The sequence below is a fragment of the Phyllostomus hastatus genome, unplaced genomic scaffold, assembly GCF_019186645.2.
Source record: "Phyllostomus hastatus isolate PE091 unplaced genomic scaffold, TTU_PhHast_1.1 phas_contig_80, whole genome shotgun sequence".
NCBI lineage: Eukaryota > Metazoa > Chordata > Mammalia > Chiroptera > Phyllostomidae > Phyllostomus > Phyllostomus hastatus.
Window position 1 is genome coordinate 13687259 of NW_025333960.1, and position 15123 is coordinate 13702381.

At 40.3% G+C, this 15123-nt stretch overlaps 1 protein-coding gene across 5 annotated transcripts in view; it reads left to right on the forward strand.

The window, feature by feature from the left end:
- Positions 1-890: 890 nt before the first annotated feature.
- The window catches only part of DLGAP1 (DLG associated protein 1), an 861456-nt gene continuing 847223 nt past the window's right edge, over positions 891-15123 (forward strand). For 3 of the 5 annotated variants that reach the window (XM_045849787.1, XM_045849789.1, XM_045849788.1), the window contains exon 1: positions 892-1166. The gene's annotated coding sequence lies outside the window, so the exon portion shown is untranslated. Of the gene's footprint in view, positions 1167-15123 lie in introns of all 5 variants that reach the window. The other 2 variants (XM_045849790.1, XM_045849791.1) reach the window with 1 other exon arrangement.

The following is a 15123-nucleotide window of genomic DNA, read 5'->3' on the forward strand; positions in this document are numbered from 1 at the left end:
TTCCTATTTTCAGACTGTATGAATGAGCCTGGCTTCCAAATGCACTTGGAGTGGATAGTGGGAAGTTTGTTGAGGTCAGAAAACAGGAGAAAAAGGGATTTGTTTTTCTGATTACCTTTAGGATAATATCCAGGGGAATCGGTGAAGGTATATTGTGTAATCTAAACCGCACATCCTTCGAAGAGCTGCCGCTGCCGCTGTATAGATGGAGAAACTGACGCTCTGAGGAATAACTGAAAGTAATGGTACTGGGTTTAACCTCCGTCCTTCTGAGTCTCGATTCTTTTCCCCTACCCTGTCTCTTGTCTGGCGATTACTTCTTCAAAAATTCTACTAGGGGCCCTGAGGATGAAGAGGAGAGGACAGCAAACCCTCTGCACGCCAGGACGATCTCCTGGGATAAAAAGTGTTATGAGCTCCTAATTCCCTCTCTTAAAAAGTCAAGGTTAGGAACCACGGCTGTCGGGAGGGAAGAGGAAGGTTTAATTCCCCGGAGAAGCTGCTCAGGGGAATGGATGGGGCACGCCCACTAAAGGGTGGCCACCTCTCGGTTCCATCCTAGGCTTACGGTGCTTTCCTCTCAGTCCGGTGTGATTGCACTTGCCACCGCGAAGGCTGAGGGGACACAACCCGCGGGCCAGGAGCACGCTCCGGGAGACGCGGGCTCCTCCCGGTGGCCTCGGCACACGTGCTTGGGTCGAGACCAGGGCTAGTGACCCTGCCGTAGTAGCTGGGGCGGGTGGAAACGACTGGTTCCCCGCGCGGCCGCCGCCCGCCCGCCCGCTCCGGTGGTTGGGCGGAGGAAGCGCGGGACTCCTCCTCCCCGCCGTATTAACATGCACCCAGAGGCGGGTGACCGGCCCAGCTTCGCCGCCCCAGCCCGCCGCGTCCCGGCGCTCCGTCTCCGCGCCAGTGGCGAGAGCTGCTCTCCGGCCGCCGCGATCCCGAGGACACGGCCTCTTCGGCACATCCAACCCCTGGGAATCGGCAGCCCCAGCGGCGGGAGCGGCCGCAGCCGCCTCGGCTCTTCTACCGAGTCCTTCCCCTCACCCTGCGGAGAGCCTGTCCCAACCACTGAGACACCTCTTTCGTCCTCCTTCCGAGGCTCCTGGGACCGACGGACAGACGTAGGGAGGTTCGGGTCCCGGACCTCAGGCAGCGGCAAGGTAACGACCCGCTGCACCGCGGGGGCTGGGGTGTGCGCGCGTGGCAGCGGCCGCCGGAACCCGGGACGCAGCCACCGCCGCGGTCACAGCGCGCAGGGTGTCCCTTGCCCGACGCGAGGTTGCCGCCTCTCTTGCCCGCGGAGGGACTGTGGGCTGGGTTCCTGGCCTTCCTCCCTCGCACGGGAGACCACTTACATTTCTGCGGGAGCACTGCCGGCCGCTGAGGACCCAAGGAACTCTGGGGCCGGCGCGCCCCTCTGGAGGCTTGCGGTCCTCGCCTTTCACCCGGGGCCGGGGAAGGGACGGATTTCTAATTGCGACAGGGTCCTGGAAGGGGGAGGGGAAAAGAACACCACTCCAGGGGATCTCAAAGAACCAAATTCACACCTCCCCAGGTCCCCAACCCCTAATGCACCTTTCAGGAGAGGAGGGGGCTGCTCACTGCAGGGAATTTCATGACTCCTGGGTCGTTTCCAAAGCAAGTTGTTGCACTTGCTTTTTAGGTGACATTTTGGCATTGGTTGCGGAGAGAGCCTCCTCCGTGTGTGTATGCGCGCGCGCAAGAGAGAGAGAGAGAAAGCCAGAGCAACAGAGGCACAAAGAGAGACAGAGGCACAGGGTGAGACCGAGATACAGGGAGACACGCGCGCGCGCATACACACAAACACACACACACGCCGGGGTCCTAGCGGGAGGCTACTGGAGAGTTGTCCCGGGCCGCAGCCCAGGCCAGTTGCGGGTGAATAGCGTGGCGAGCGAGCGATGAGACCCAGTATTCAGCTACTACAACGAGTGGGTCTGGGGCCGAGACCAAACGGAGACCTCTCCTTGGGCCCCGGGAGAGATAACAGATTGCACTTTCATAGAGGGGCGGCTGCAGCTGCGGAAGAGACCCTCCCTGGGCCGCGCGGGGATGAAGACCCCGCATTCAGGACTCAAGCTGGTTTGCTCGTTGGGCACGGCGAGCTGCCTCTGCTTCTGCTTCGCTGGGTGGCCCCCAGTGGGGCGGGGGGCGTGGGAAGGGGAAGCCGCTGCTGGGGTGCTCAAGACACTGAATGCCTTTGCCTGAGCTCCCGCCCCTGGCTTTCGGGTTCGCCTCCCTCTTGTCCACAACGCTGTGAAATTTTCTGACAGGAGAAAGGCTGTCGGAGGGGCAGGGACTTGAGGTGGAGAGACAGTCGGGACAGGAATGCCAGTGGGTGAGACGTTATTTCTTTTATGGATTCAGGAGAGACTGTACACGCTTGACACATTGAGCCTGGCTCGGGTGCGGGAGAGATCGATGCTCCCCTGTCTCACCCGGCAATGGCACGCGAAGTTATGGAATTACAAAATGAAAGACATATAATAAAAGTATCAGTTAAAGACAGATCATTAGCTTTCGTGGTCTTTACAAAGTCCTGTTGGAACAATCTGAGTTGTAGTCAGACCCTGGGATGAGGAATGTTTAGAACTGGGAAAGTGATTTTCGGACTGAATGGGAACATCTAAATTATTTTTACCAGAAAGGTGCTAACTGCCTTTTGATTGTTATTTATGGGAGAATTTCAGTTGCAGGAAACAATTTTCTACTGGCCTAATTTTGCATATGTAGCAATAGTGTTAATCCCAACTTGAAAAAATGTCATGAAGGCAAGAGTACCCTGTTGTAAGTAGCCTGATTTATGGGATGTCAAAAGGATAAAGTTTTCTTTGCTTAAATTTTTAAAAAGGAAGGAAATTCAAAGCCCTAAGGAGATGTTGAGTATAGTTATGCAAAATGTGTGAAACTTAATGTTTAGGTTATAAAAGCCATCCTTGGTTTAGAAAATTCATATTCTGTCATGAAATAGGAAAATTCATGGAAATCTGGTGTCAATAGCTTTCTTATTAATTTGCTTAGCATTTACTAGTTCAGTTTAAACTTGGTTGTAAGGAAGTCACTGCCCTGAAATAGTCCTAGTTTCAGATCTAAAATTCCTATTTTTAAAAAAAATTGCCTCATTGAGGAGAAACTATTAGTTATTTTATGTGAGAAAAACAACTTGAATGCGTTCATAAATATGGGATTTAAAAAATTTACATCTCTATATCACACAAGAAAAATTGTACTCTAGGGGGAATAATACATATATGAGTTTTCTTTATGGGATATTTTTATAGTGTAGCATATTTAATTTCTTACTCATTATAATTTTGTTCTGCCAGGATGAAAATCTTGATAAACCATATTAGTGTTGAAATCAAGACCTTTTCCTCAAAATATTATGGAGCCTATGTAGAGAAATAGCCTAAAATGAAGTGCTGTTCTACTTTCTAATTCCTCCTAAGCTGAAGTGTCCTATTGAATTACACTTGGAAATACAAATAACCATCTAGATTGATAATTTTTAAATATAAAATTAAATCTGGGAAGAGGAGAACTGAAGTTTTACTATCTACTCATTCAGCCTATTTAGTAGCATAGTAATAGTTCAGCTACAACTTGATTGAGACATGTACCGTGTTGTTTAATCAGTAACTTCTCTGGAAACAAGAAATTCAGCATTCTGACTTTAATTTTGCATTTCAAATACAGAAAAAATAGTAAAATGCTAAGTATGCATTTTTATAGTGACATTTCTATGACAGACTCAAATTTACATTATGGTGCCTTCTTGGTCATTCCCACACATGGTTCCACCCTTTATCAGAGCAACTCTGCTCCATGCCAAAGGATCTGTTTTCTCATGGGAAACATTCAATTGGAAGACTTGTATGAAGATTTCATTAATATAGAAGCCACATTTGCCTCTCCTTGTTTAACTTAAGGAAATGATGTACTTCTGAGTTTTTTATTTTCTTTCTTTTTCCTTTGGTATTTTTTTTTCCTGCTAAAGGAACACAATAAAACAGGAAGGCTGAGAGGACTTTTGAAAAATCTAAACACTTTTTTCCAGTCCTTACCTCCCACACTTAAGTCTCATGCCTTATGTCTGTGGTATGTTGTTCTCTTTGTGCATTTTTATTTTAAAATACAATCAAAAGAAGGCCCTTTGCTAACATTCTAAAAATCTTTGTTCTGCTGAAACACTGAGAGGTTCAAAAACAGCCCAAATCTTAAGCTGCCTCTTTTATTTCCAGAAGATGTAAGGGCTTTAAATTCTTCATTTCTGGGGAAAAAAGGGGAGGATAATTTTAGTGGCCCCTAAAACAATAGATAAATAAATAAACAAACAAATAAATAGATATCATGGGGCATTTGCAGTGTGTTACTGTCCAATGAAGTTGATTGTCCCTGGATATGTGATCCATCAAGAATTTCTAAAGATGCCTGGCTGGCATAGCTCAGTGGATTGAGTGCAGGCTGGGAACCAAAGTGTCCCAGGTTCGATTCCCAGCCAGGGTACATTCCTGGGTTGCAGGCCATAACCCCCAGCAACCGCACATTGATGTTTCTCTCTCTCTCTCTCTCTCTCTCTCTCTCTCTCTCTCTCTCTCGCTCTCTCGCTCTCCCCACCCTTCCCTCTCTAAAAAAAAAATAAATAAAATCTTTAGGGGAAAAAAAAAGAATTTCTAAAGATGTTGTCTCTAGGAAGGTCTAAACACTTTTCTGCTACAGAGGAAGATTTAGAACTAATCCTCAGTCATTTAACTTATTAAAACATTCACTGACAACTCATTGTATGAGATACCGGGCAAGTAGTTCTTACTAGTTCTTTTTCTTCTAATACATAACTATTTAGCACATATATCTATATCTATATACCTATATATTTATATACCTATATATCTCTATATATCTATATACCTATATAGATATACATATATATATACCGAATCACAGCATTACAGCATTTGTATATATTCATTATATATAGAGGTCTGTCCAGAAGATATCCAGCCATGTTATATGAAAAATAGAGATATTTATTGCAGAAAATATAAGCTACAAGAAGCATTGTGCATAGGACAATGATACTTCAGTCCCCTTCAAAGTGGGGTACCTTGGGACATCACACAGCTCTCCCAATAGCCATCAGCTGCCCCATTGTATTTTACTGAATGTTATCAACAGCCTGAAATCTCTTCCCTTTCAAAGGTGATTTTGGTTTTGGGAAAAGCCATAAGTCAGTCCCAGAGTGCCAAATCTAGGCTTTAGGGGGACTGAGTTACCTGAGTGATTTGATGTTTCACAAAAAAACTCTGTACAAGACATGATGCATAAGGGGGCATGTTGTCCTGATGAAGCTGCCAATCACCAGTTACCCATAGCTGTGGCCTTCTGAATCATCCAAATAGTTCCTGTGGAGGAATGTTCATGGTTAATGAAAAATTTGGTGCAGATTCATTGGTGTACTTGCTCAGTCATTTTGAATATTATGGCCACACAGTACACATGCTCACTGAATGGCATCTATGGACCCCACTGACTAGTACAGTGAAGTTGTCATTATTCACACATGTGCATTCCAGCCCACTCTCCTTGGCTGCCAGATTACATCAATGTCATGCAAACCATTCTCATTATATTAACAATGGCTGGACTTTTTCAGGACAGACTCTATCTATCTATCTGTCTTTTATTTTATTCTGTAACCCTGCAACACACAAACTTGCACAGCAAAATATGGGGTTGAGAGCAGGAAAAATGAGATGTGGCTATAAGAAGACTAAAATGATAAATGATTTCTTTTTGAGGTCTTTTCTTCCCTACTGTGATGGCATAGAGGTCAGTATTGCCTATGAGATATGTTGACCCATCAATTTTATATTCTTCACCGTAGCAAATGGTAGGGGCCAGTCAACTGGTGTAAAAGTGAGAAACTAGAGATATTCTTTGTCTTTATTGGCTTAAGATTTCTCCTGCTTGGTGTTTATTGTTTCTTCCTTCTTGTAGGAATTAGTGATTATTACATAAAAAGTGACATCCTGCTTCATATGACCACATCACTCACAGGAAGCAAGCCCCCTGGATATACAGCCATAGATCTTTGGCCCAGAATCTTAGGAATCTTAGGCCTTTTCTTGGGCAGATGAGAACCAACACAGCTAGGCTATGATCGCCCCACTTGGGATTGTTGTGAATTAGATAGCAATGCTCTGGGACTGCTGTGAAGATGCAAACTCAGTCCTGGTAATTGCCTGAAACTAAACTGTTCATTTTCATATTCACTTATCATAGTTTGCTCATCTGTTGTCATTGACAATTTCTTTATCTTCTCTTAATGTTTCCTTACCAGATTTGTAAGCAACAACATAAAAGCAAGCATAGAGAGTGTGATTTGGCAGTGTGTTAACTACCCAGCCCTTCCAGGTTTTTTTCAGTATTCAGCAGATTGGAGGTCTTGCTGAAGCCATGGATAAGCATTTACAAGAGTAGGATTTGTGCTGGGACTTCCTTATCTCCCTAGCTTGTGCATTCCAATCTGCACTGGGAGGACTCAGAGACATTTAAATGGCTCTCTCAGGCGGCTTGTGGGAAGGTCTCTCTCTCTCTGGGCATGTTTCCAGCTGACACGATTTTGGTTAATTTGAAAACATCTGCTAGAGTAACTTCCCTTTTAATTCAACTACTGGAGAATGGCTATGAGTATATGATAGGACAGGCATTAACCCTCACTCTAACCTCATGATTATAACCTTTCCCAGGGGCCCCTTTTTTTCTTGGTTTCAATTTCAGTGGAAATGCAGTGTGAAGTGTATTTCTGGACTAGAAATTTCCCTGCTAGATATCACTGAGATTTCTTTACAAAACACATGCTGTAGTTTCAGAAGAAAATGGCATTCTGATCTTGTCTCAGACTTTGCAAACACTATTCTTTGATATGATTCATGATGCTTCTTGAGCAGAAAAACAAGGCACAGTTACTGCCTTCAAAGTTCTTTTCCCAGATGTGCACCCAGAAGGCAAAGGAACAATTTTCATTCTTTCTTTCAAACAGGGAGGCACTTTTCCACTTAGAGGTTGAAATAGGCAGCAGAGAAACCTTGAAGCCAGAACACATTTAGATGTTTATTGTGTGAACCCTGGCCTAGGCAATTTAGATGAGACTTAGTAGAATCTATAGCTTCTATGCAGATGGATATCTTTCCCCTGCCCTCCCTTGAACACTGTTTCTCACATTATTTCTATTTTCCTAAGCCTCCGCTGAAAAGTCATTCAGTCAGTAAAGCCCACCAACTGAATGCAGTTTTAGTGCTTTATACTTTTTTTGGTGATCCTTTTGTAGTAAATAATGAGTTGACTTTTGTGATCCTCCAATCGACTGCCTTCCCCACTAAACTGTGTATTCTATGAAATCAGGAACAAAATATAGCATGTTGACCAATATCACCAATGTTTAGCATGGTACCTGGCACTTAAGCAAACATTGGTTGAGTGAATGAATGATGAACAAATGAGACAATGGTCTGGCTCTGTAAGGACCATAACTCCAAGTGTAATGTTACCTGGTTTTGCATGGCCCTCTTTGCAGTCTCAAACTCTACGTTCTTTGGTCTTAAGCATATTCTGATAATAACCTATAGACACAGGGATGAAATAAATAAGGATAATAAAGCACAAAAAGTCTCTTGTCTCTTCCTTTTCCTACTCCTTACTCTAACACATTACTAGCTTAACCACCCCACTGCTGACTTTCACCCTATATGACTGAGCATTCCTTCAAATCTGACACATATTTGTATTTTGGTTTTGTATTTTATTTTTATTTATGTGCCTTTCTACCTCCATGAGACCATAAGCTCAAGGAGTAACAGAGATGGTGGCTAGAATAGGGTTTGCACGTGCAAAGGCACAACTGTTCGTTGAAGAATGAAAGATCACAGGGATGAGACACAAGTATAGTGGGATAGAGGGAGATGGCTACAACTGACTTTCTTATTTGAGGCTGATTTCTGTACAGGTACTAGTTAGAAGCCATGTACAGTGGCTTTTATTCATAGGGAATATTAGAACTTACCATTTAAAATTGAATGGGATCATAGCCTTCTAGGTATTTCTATGATTTTTTTATACAGATTTCTGGCCAGGCATGTAATACATTCTATCATATTCTATGCTTTTGAGGTACTTGAATGATGTGGTGAAGTTGGCTAGCTTCATGGATATGCTAACCTGCCACTGAGCAGTTTGCTTTGGATGACAGATCCACTCTTCAACTGTACATGATCTGTAAGGAAAGGAAAGACTCAGCATGGACAGAGCCTGCGTTTTTACAAACTATGATGTGCAATAATTTCTCAGCTGCCTTTCTTTAATGGACAATTTAAAATATATCTATATCACTATATCTCTTCCTCTATCATTCTCTATCTCTATCTATCTGCTTTTGACATGAGAGTGTACATGGAAAACCCTATAGGTTCCACCAAAAAACTACTCGACCTAATAAATGAATTCATTAAAACAGTAGGATACAAAGTCAGTATTTAGAAATCAAAGGCATTTTTGTACACCAACAATGAAATACCAAATACAGAGACTATGAAAAAAGTCACATTTACTATAGCAACAAGAAAAATAAAGTACATAGGCATAAACTTAACCAAGGAGGTAAAAGACGTATTCTCAGAGAACTACCAAACACTGAAGAAAAAAATTAAGGAAGATACAAATAAATGGAAGCATATATCATGTTCATGGATTAGAAGAACTAACATTATTAAAATGTCTGTCCTACCCAGAGTACTCTACAGATTCAACTGAATCCCTATTAAAATACCAGTGGCATATTTCACAGATCTAAGGACAAATATTTCAAAAATTTATATGGAATCATAAATGACCCCGAATAGCTGCTGCAATTTTGAGAAAGAAGAGTAAAGTAGGAGGGATCACAATACCTGACACTAAACTGTACTACATGGCCACTGTAATCAAAATAGCCTGGTACTGGCATAAAAACAAGCACATGGATCAATGGAACAGAACAGAGAGCCCAGAAATAAGCCCAAGTCTCTATGGTTAATTAATATTTGACAAAGGAGGCAGCAACATAAAATGGAGTAAAAATAGCCTCTTCAACAAATGGTGTTGGGAGAACTGGACAGCCACGTGCAAAAAAATGTAACTTGAACACCAACTTACACCATATATAAAAATAAATTCAAGGTGGATAAAAGACTTAAGTATAAAACATGACACCATTAAAGTCCTAGAGGAGAACATAGGTAGGAAAATCTCAGATATTTCATGAAGAAACTTTTTTACTGACGTGTCCCCTAGAACAAGGGACATAAAGCAAAGAATAAACAAATGGGACCTCATCAAAATTAAAAGTTTCTGCACAGCTAAAGAAAACTCTATCAAAATTAAAAGAGAACCAACTGTATGGGAAAACATATTTGCCAATGATACCTCAGACAAGGGTTGAATCTCCAAAATATATAAAGAGCTTACACAACTCCACTCTAAGAAGACAAGCAACCCAATTTAAAAAAGGGCAAAGGACTTGAACAGACACTTCTCCAAGGAGGACATACAGAAGATCCAAAGACACATGAAATGATGTTCAATATCGCTAGCTATCAGAGAGATGCAAATTAAAACCACAATGAGATACCACTTCACACCAGTCAGAATGGCCATCATAAACAATGTAACAAACAAGAAGTGTTGGAGAGGTTGTGGAGAAAAGGGGACCCTAGTGCACTGTTGGTGGGACTGCAGACTGGTACAACCACTATGGAAAGCAGTATGGAGCTTCCTCAGAAAACTAAAAATGGATCTGCCTTTTGACCCTGCAATTCCACTGCTGGGACTATATCCTAAGAACACTAAAACACCAATACAAAAGAATCTGTGCACCCCAATGTTCATAGCAGCACAATTTACAATAGCTGGATGCTGGAAGCAACCTAGATGCCCATGAGTGAATGAATGGACCAAAAAACTATGGTACATTTACACAATGGAATTCTATGCAGCAAAAAGAAAGAAGGACCTCCTACCCTTTGCAACAGCATGGATGGAGCTGGAAAGCATTATGCTAAGCGAAACAAGCGAGGCAGTGAAATACAATTACCATATGATCTCACCTTTAACAGGAACCTAAACAACAAAACAAAGAAACAAGCAAAATATAACCAAAGACACTGAAATAGGGGACAGACTGACAGTGACCAGAGGGGAGAGAAGAGGGAATTTTAGGGGGAAATGGGTAGGGTTTAAGGGAACAAATTTGGAGGACACATGGACAAAAACTAGGGGTGGGGGGTAATGGGGGGTAAGAGGGAAGCGTTGGGTGGGTGGGCTGGAATGGGAGTAAAAGGGAGAAAACTGTACTTGAGCAATGATTAAAATAAAATAAAAAAAAACAAAGAAATAAAATTAAAAAAACAGTAGGATACAAAGTCAGTATTTAGAAATCAAAGGCATTTTTGTACACCAACAATGAAATACCAAATACAGAGACTATGAAAAAAGTCACATTTACTATAGCAACAAGAAAAATAAAGTACATAGGCATAAACTTAACCAAGGAGGTAAAAGACGTATTCTCAGAGAACTACCAAACACTGAAGAAAAAAATTAAGGAAGATACAAATAAATGGAAGCATATATCATGTTCATGGATTAGAAGAACTAACATTATTAAAATGTCTGTCCTACCCAGAGTACTCTACAGATTCAACTGAATCCCTATTAAAATACCAGTGGCATATTTCACAGATCTAAGGACAAATATTTCAAAAATTTATATGGAACCAAAAATGACCCTGAATAGTCTTGGCAATCTTGAGAAAGAAGAACAAAGTAGGAGGGATCACAATACCTGATATGAAACTACATTGCCATGCTGCTGTAATCAGAACAGCCTAGTATTGGCGTAAGAACAGAGAAATAGATCAATGAAACAGAATATTGAGCCCAGAAGTTAACCCATGTCTCTACAGTCCATTAATATTTGGCAAAGGGAGCAGGAGCAAAAAACAGGGTAACAATAGCCTCTTCAATAAATGCTGTTGGGAGATCTGGACAAATACATACAAAAAACTTAAAGTAGGCCACCAACTTATACCATACACCAGAATAAACTTGAAATGGATAAAAGACTTAAAGATAAGTTGTGATACCATACAGTCCTTCAGGAAAACATAAGCAATATAATTTCAGATATCCCTTGCAGCAATATTTTCACCAATATCTCTCCTAGAGCAAGGAAGATCAAAAATAAACAAATGGGACTCTATCAAAGTAAAAAGCTTCTGTGCAGCTAAAGAAACACTCATCAAAATGAAAGAGTTCCAAGTGTATGGGAAAACATTTTTGCCAATAATATCTTGGACAAGGTTTTGATCTCCAAAATATATAAAAACTCACACAATTCAACACCAGGCAAACAATCCAAATAAAAAATGAGCAAAGGACCTCAACAGACACTCTCCAAGAAGGACATAGTACAGAGGTCCCACAGGCATATGAAAGGATGCTCAACATCATTAGCCATCAGAGATATGCAAATTAAAACCACAAAAAGATAGCACTGCACACTGATCAGAATGGCCATCATTAACAATTCAACAAACAACAAGTGCTGGTGAGGATGTGGAGAAAAGGGAACCCTAATGCACTGTTAGTGGGAATGCACACTGGAATAGCCACTATGGAAAACAGTATGGAATTTCCTAAAAAAAAAAAAAAGCTAAAAATGAAACTGCCTCTTGACCCAGAGATTCCACTGCTGAAATTATACTCTAAGAATCCTGAAACACCAATTCAAAAGAACCTGTGCATCCCAATGTCTACAGCAGCACAATTTACAATAGCCAAGTGCCAGAAGCAGCCTAAGTGCCTATTAGTAGATGAGTGGATAAAAAAAATATGGTACATTTACACAATGGAATTCTATACAGCAGAGAGGAAGAAGGTGTTCCTACCCTTTGCAACAGCATGGATGGAACTGGAGAGTATTATGCTAAGTGAAATAAGCCAAGCAGTGAAAGACAAATACCACATAATCTCACCTGTAAAAGGAATCTAATGAACAAAATAAACTAACAAACAAAATAGAACCATGGCCATGGAAACATGGAACAGACTGACAGTGATCAGAGGGGAGAGGGGAGGCTGATCATTGTAGAAAGAAGGGAAAGGGACTAGTTAAAGAACATGACCCATGGACATGGACAACAGTGTGGGGACTGACTGTGGGAGCAGAAGTGCACTGGGTGGAAGAGGGCAAAGGGGGAAAATTGGGACAACTGTAATAGAGCAACAATAAACTATTTTTAAAAATAAATTAAAAAATATGTATCTGCTTTAAGAATCCTAAGGGATCTAGATGACAGATGTTAGATATTTGGCATGTATATAGTCTTTCCAAGTATCAGCAAATGAAAAACATCAATAATCTCCCCAGTGAGTCATTAGAGTGAAGAATACAGAAGTGCAAAACATAATTCAAATCGTTGAGAAGTTTAACATTTAATGCAGAGGATAAGATTAAGGCATAATTTTAAGAAGTAATTTTTAAAAATGTGTTACAAAGTAAAACTAAGTGCTCAAATATCTGGGGCTAATCTTAATTTTTTTAGGATATTATGTAGGGGCAGAACTTAACAAAGAATGGAGTCATTGTGGAATTCTTCCTAAAGAGGAAGGTTAAGTTGGTCTAGTGTGGGTGGGTAAGAGTTAAAGCGAAAAGAAAGTTTGGCTTTTCAGATAAGGCAAAACATTGTTTACAAAGATATGGAGATGCAAACCAACTTGACCTATTCCTGGTTCAGGGAGATGGTATTCTGCTCTAGTTCCTCTAGTTAATTTTAATTAATCTTGGGGATGAATTTGTTTGAGAAGGATGAAGATATACTATGGAGGGTTTTAATGACTATATAAGAATGTTCAGAGTGGATAGAAACATTGAAGAATTTTGAATAGATAGTAGCATGAAGAAGTGGTTTCTTGAAGTGCTGTAGGTAGATCAGCCCACTACTAGACCGGGACAGAGAGAAGCATTAGGAGGCCATTGCACCATCTGAGGCATAAATGATGAGAACCAGGTTTAGGTAAGTAGAAATGGGAAAAGAGAAGATATGAAATATTTTGAAAAATTTTGCCCTATATCTGTGTCACAAACTATCTTTCAGTTCTTTATTCTTAATTAAAAATTACCGTGAAATATTTCAGTAACACCAAAAATTTAAATAATATTATAATAAACACATTTGTAGCCACCTCCAGATTATGAAATAAGTGTGAATTAAGTGTGTATACTGTTAATATTCCCAGTGTCCTCTCTCTCCAAGCATGTTTCCCCTTAGTGGTACCAATGTTGTACATACTGAATATTTGTGTATCATTTCCATGTATTTCCTATGCTTTGCTATGTATGTATATGTACTTATGCAATATAGCTTCAGTTTCCTTTTTTCTGTTTTTAAATTCTGTATAAATATTAGCATGTTCTTTGTAGTCTTTTCACCTTACTTTAATTGATTAGCATTTTGTTCATTCATGTAGATTTTACTTACTCATTTTTACTGCTATATGGTATTCTACTGAATAATATATTATTATTAATGTCTCAGTCTTTTGTTGATGAACATTCAGTGTATTTTCCAGCAAGGCTGCTATGAACATTCGTATATATACTTCCTTCTGCTAACAAAGATGATTCTTTCCTTAGGGTTATCTCCTTCACAGTGGAATTGTGTATGCTAACATTTAACAGATAATGCCAAGTTACCAAAAAGGGTTGTACCTCTTTATACTCCCACCAACAATCTATGTTCCATATCCTTGCCAACAATCAATGATACATTTTATTTTTGCCAATTTTATGGATGTGAAATGATATCTCCTTGTAGTTTTAATATGTTGTTCACTGACTGCTATAATGTTGACCAGTGTTTCCTGTCTTGATTGATATTCAGGTTTCTGTGGGATGCTTAATTATATATGCTGTCCACTTTCCTACTTTTTAAAAAACACTCACTGATTTCTCAGAGCTATTTGTATATTCTGGATACCAGAGTCTTTCTGTAATATGCATTTCAATTATCTTCTCTGAACTGGTTGCTTGTCTTTTCATTTTTATGATATCTTTGGGTGAAAAGATTATTTTTAAAATAAAAAATTGATACATTTTTCTTATTTATTTATTATAAGGCATAATTGACATATCTTATAAAAATGCATTTTTGATTCTTCTCTTTATGGTATTGATAACTTATCTTATTTAAGAAATCTCTTCAAATTCTGAAGTGATAAATGCATCATCCTTTCACATCTCATAAACTAAGTTTTATTTTTACATTTAATTCTTTAACACTTTCCTATTGATGGTTATTTTATAAAGCCTTTAATTACATTGCAAATTTGAGCAAAACCCCTAACTTCTCTTGGTCTTAATTTCTTTCACATTAAGTTAGAGTTTGCAGGAGTTGTACTCTAAGAATTCTGCTGCAGCAGCTCTGCTTCAAGACTTAATCATTTTATGCCTGGAATACACGGAAGGCTCTTAATGGAACTTCTTGCCTCCAGGGTCTCCTTCTTCTGATTAAACTTGCATCTAGATTTACTTTTCTAAAGGACTATCAAAGTCATTGTGGATTCCTCAAACTTTGTCCTTGAAACTACAAGGGTAGCAATCACATTCACTTTAACTTCCCTGTGTCCCTCAGATCTGAGCACATACCTGGATTTTGTGTGGCCTTCAGATGTGTGATTGGGATATATGCATGAAGGCACAGCTGGTTCCCTTTGTTGCTCAGCTCCCTCTGTAATTAGTCCCTTACATCAAACCTTTTTTCTGCCATGCCCACCCCTGCTTGTCAGGGCTGTCCTATTATGGCCCTTCTTTCCTCTTCCTTTCTTTGCACTTCAGGCATTTAAATTTTTGTCCATTTGAATTGCTAGGACAAGGGGAGTCAGGAATTTTTCCCACCTTCATTATCTTCTATACAGTATGAGAATTTTATCATAAGCAAGGATTTCTTTTGAAATAGTTGTTTCAAAGCTCTCTGTCTTTCAAGGCCTAGTCAAATCTCATCT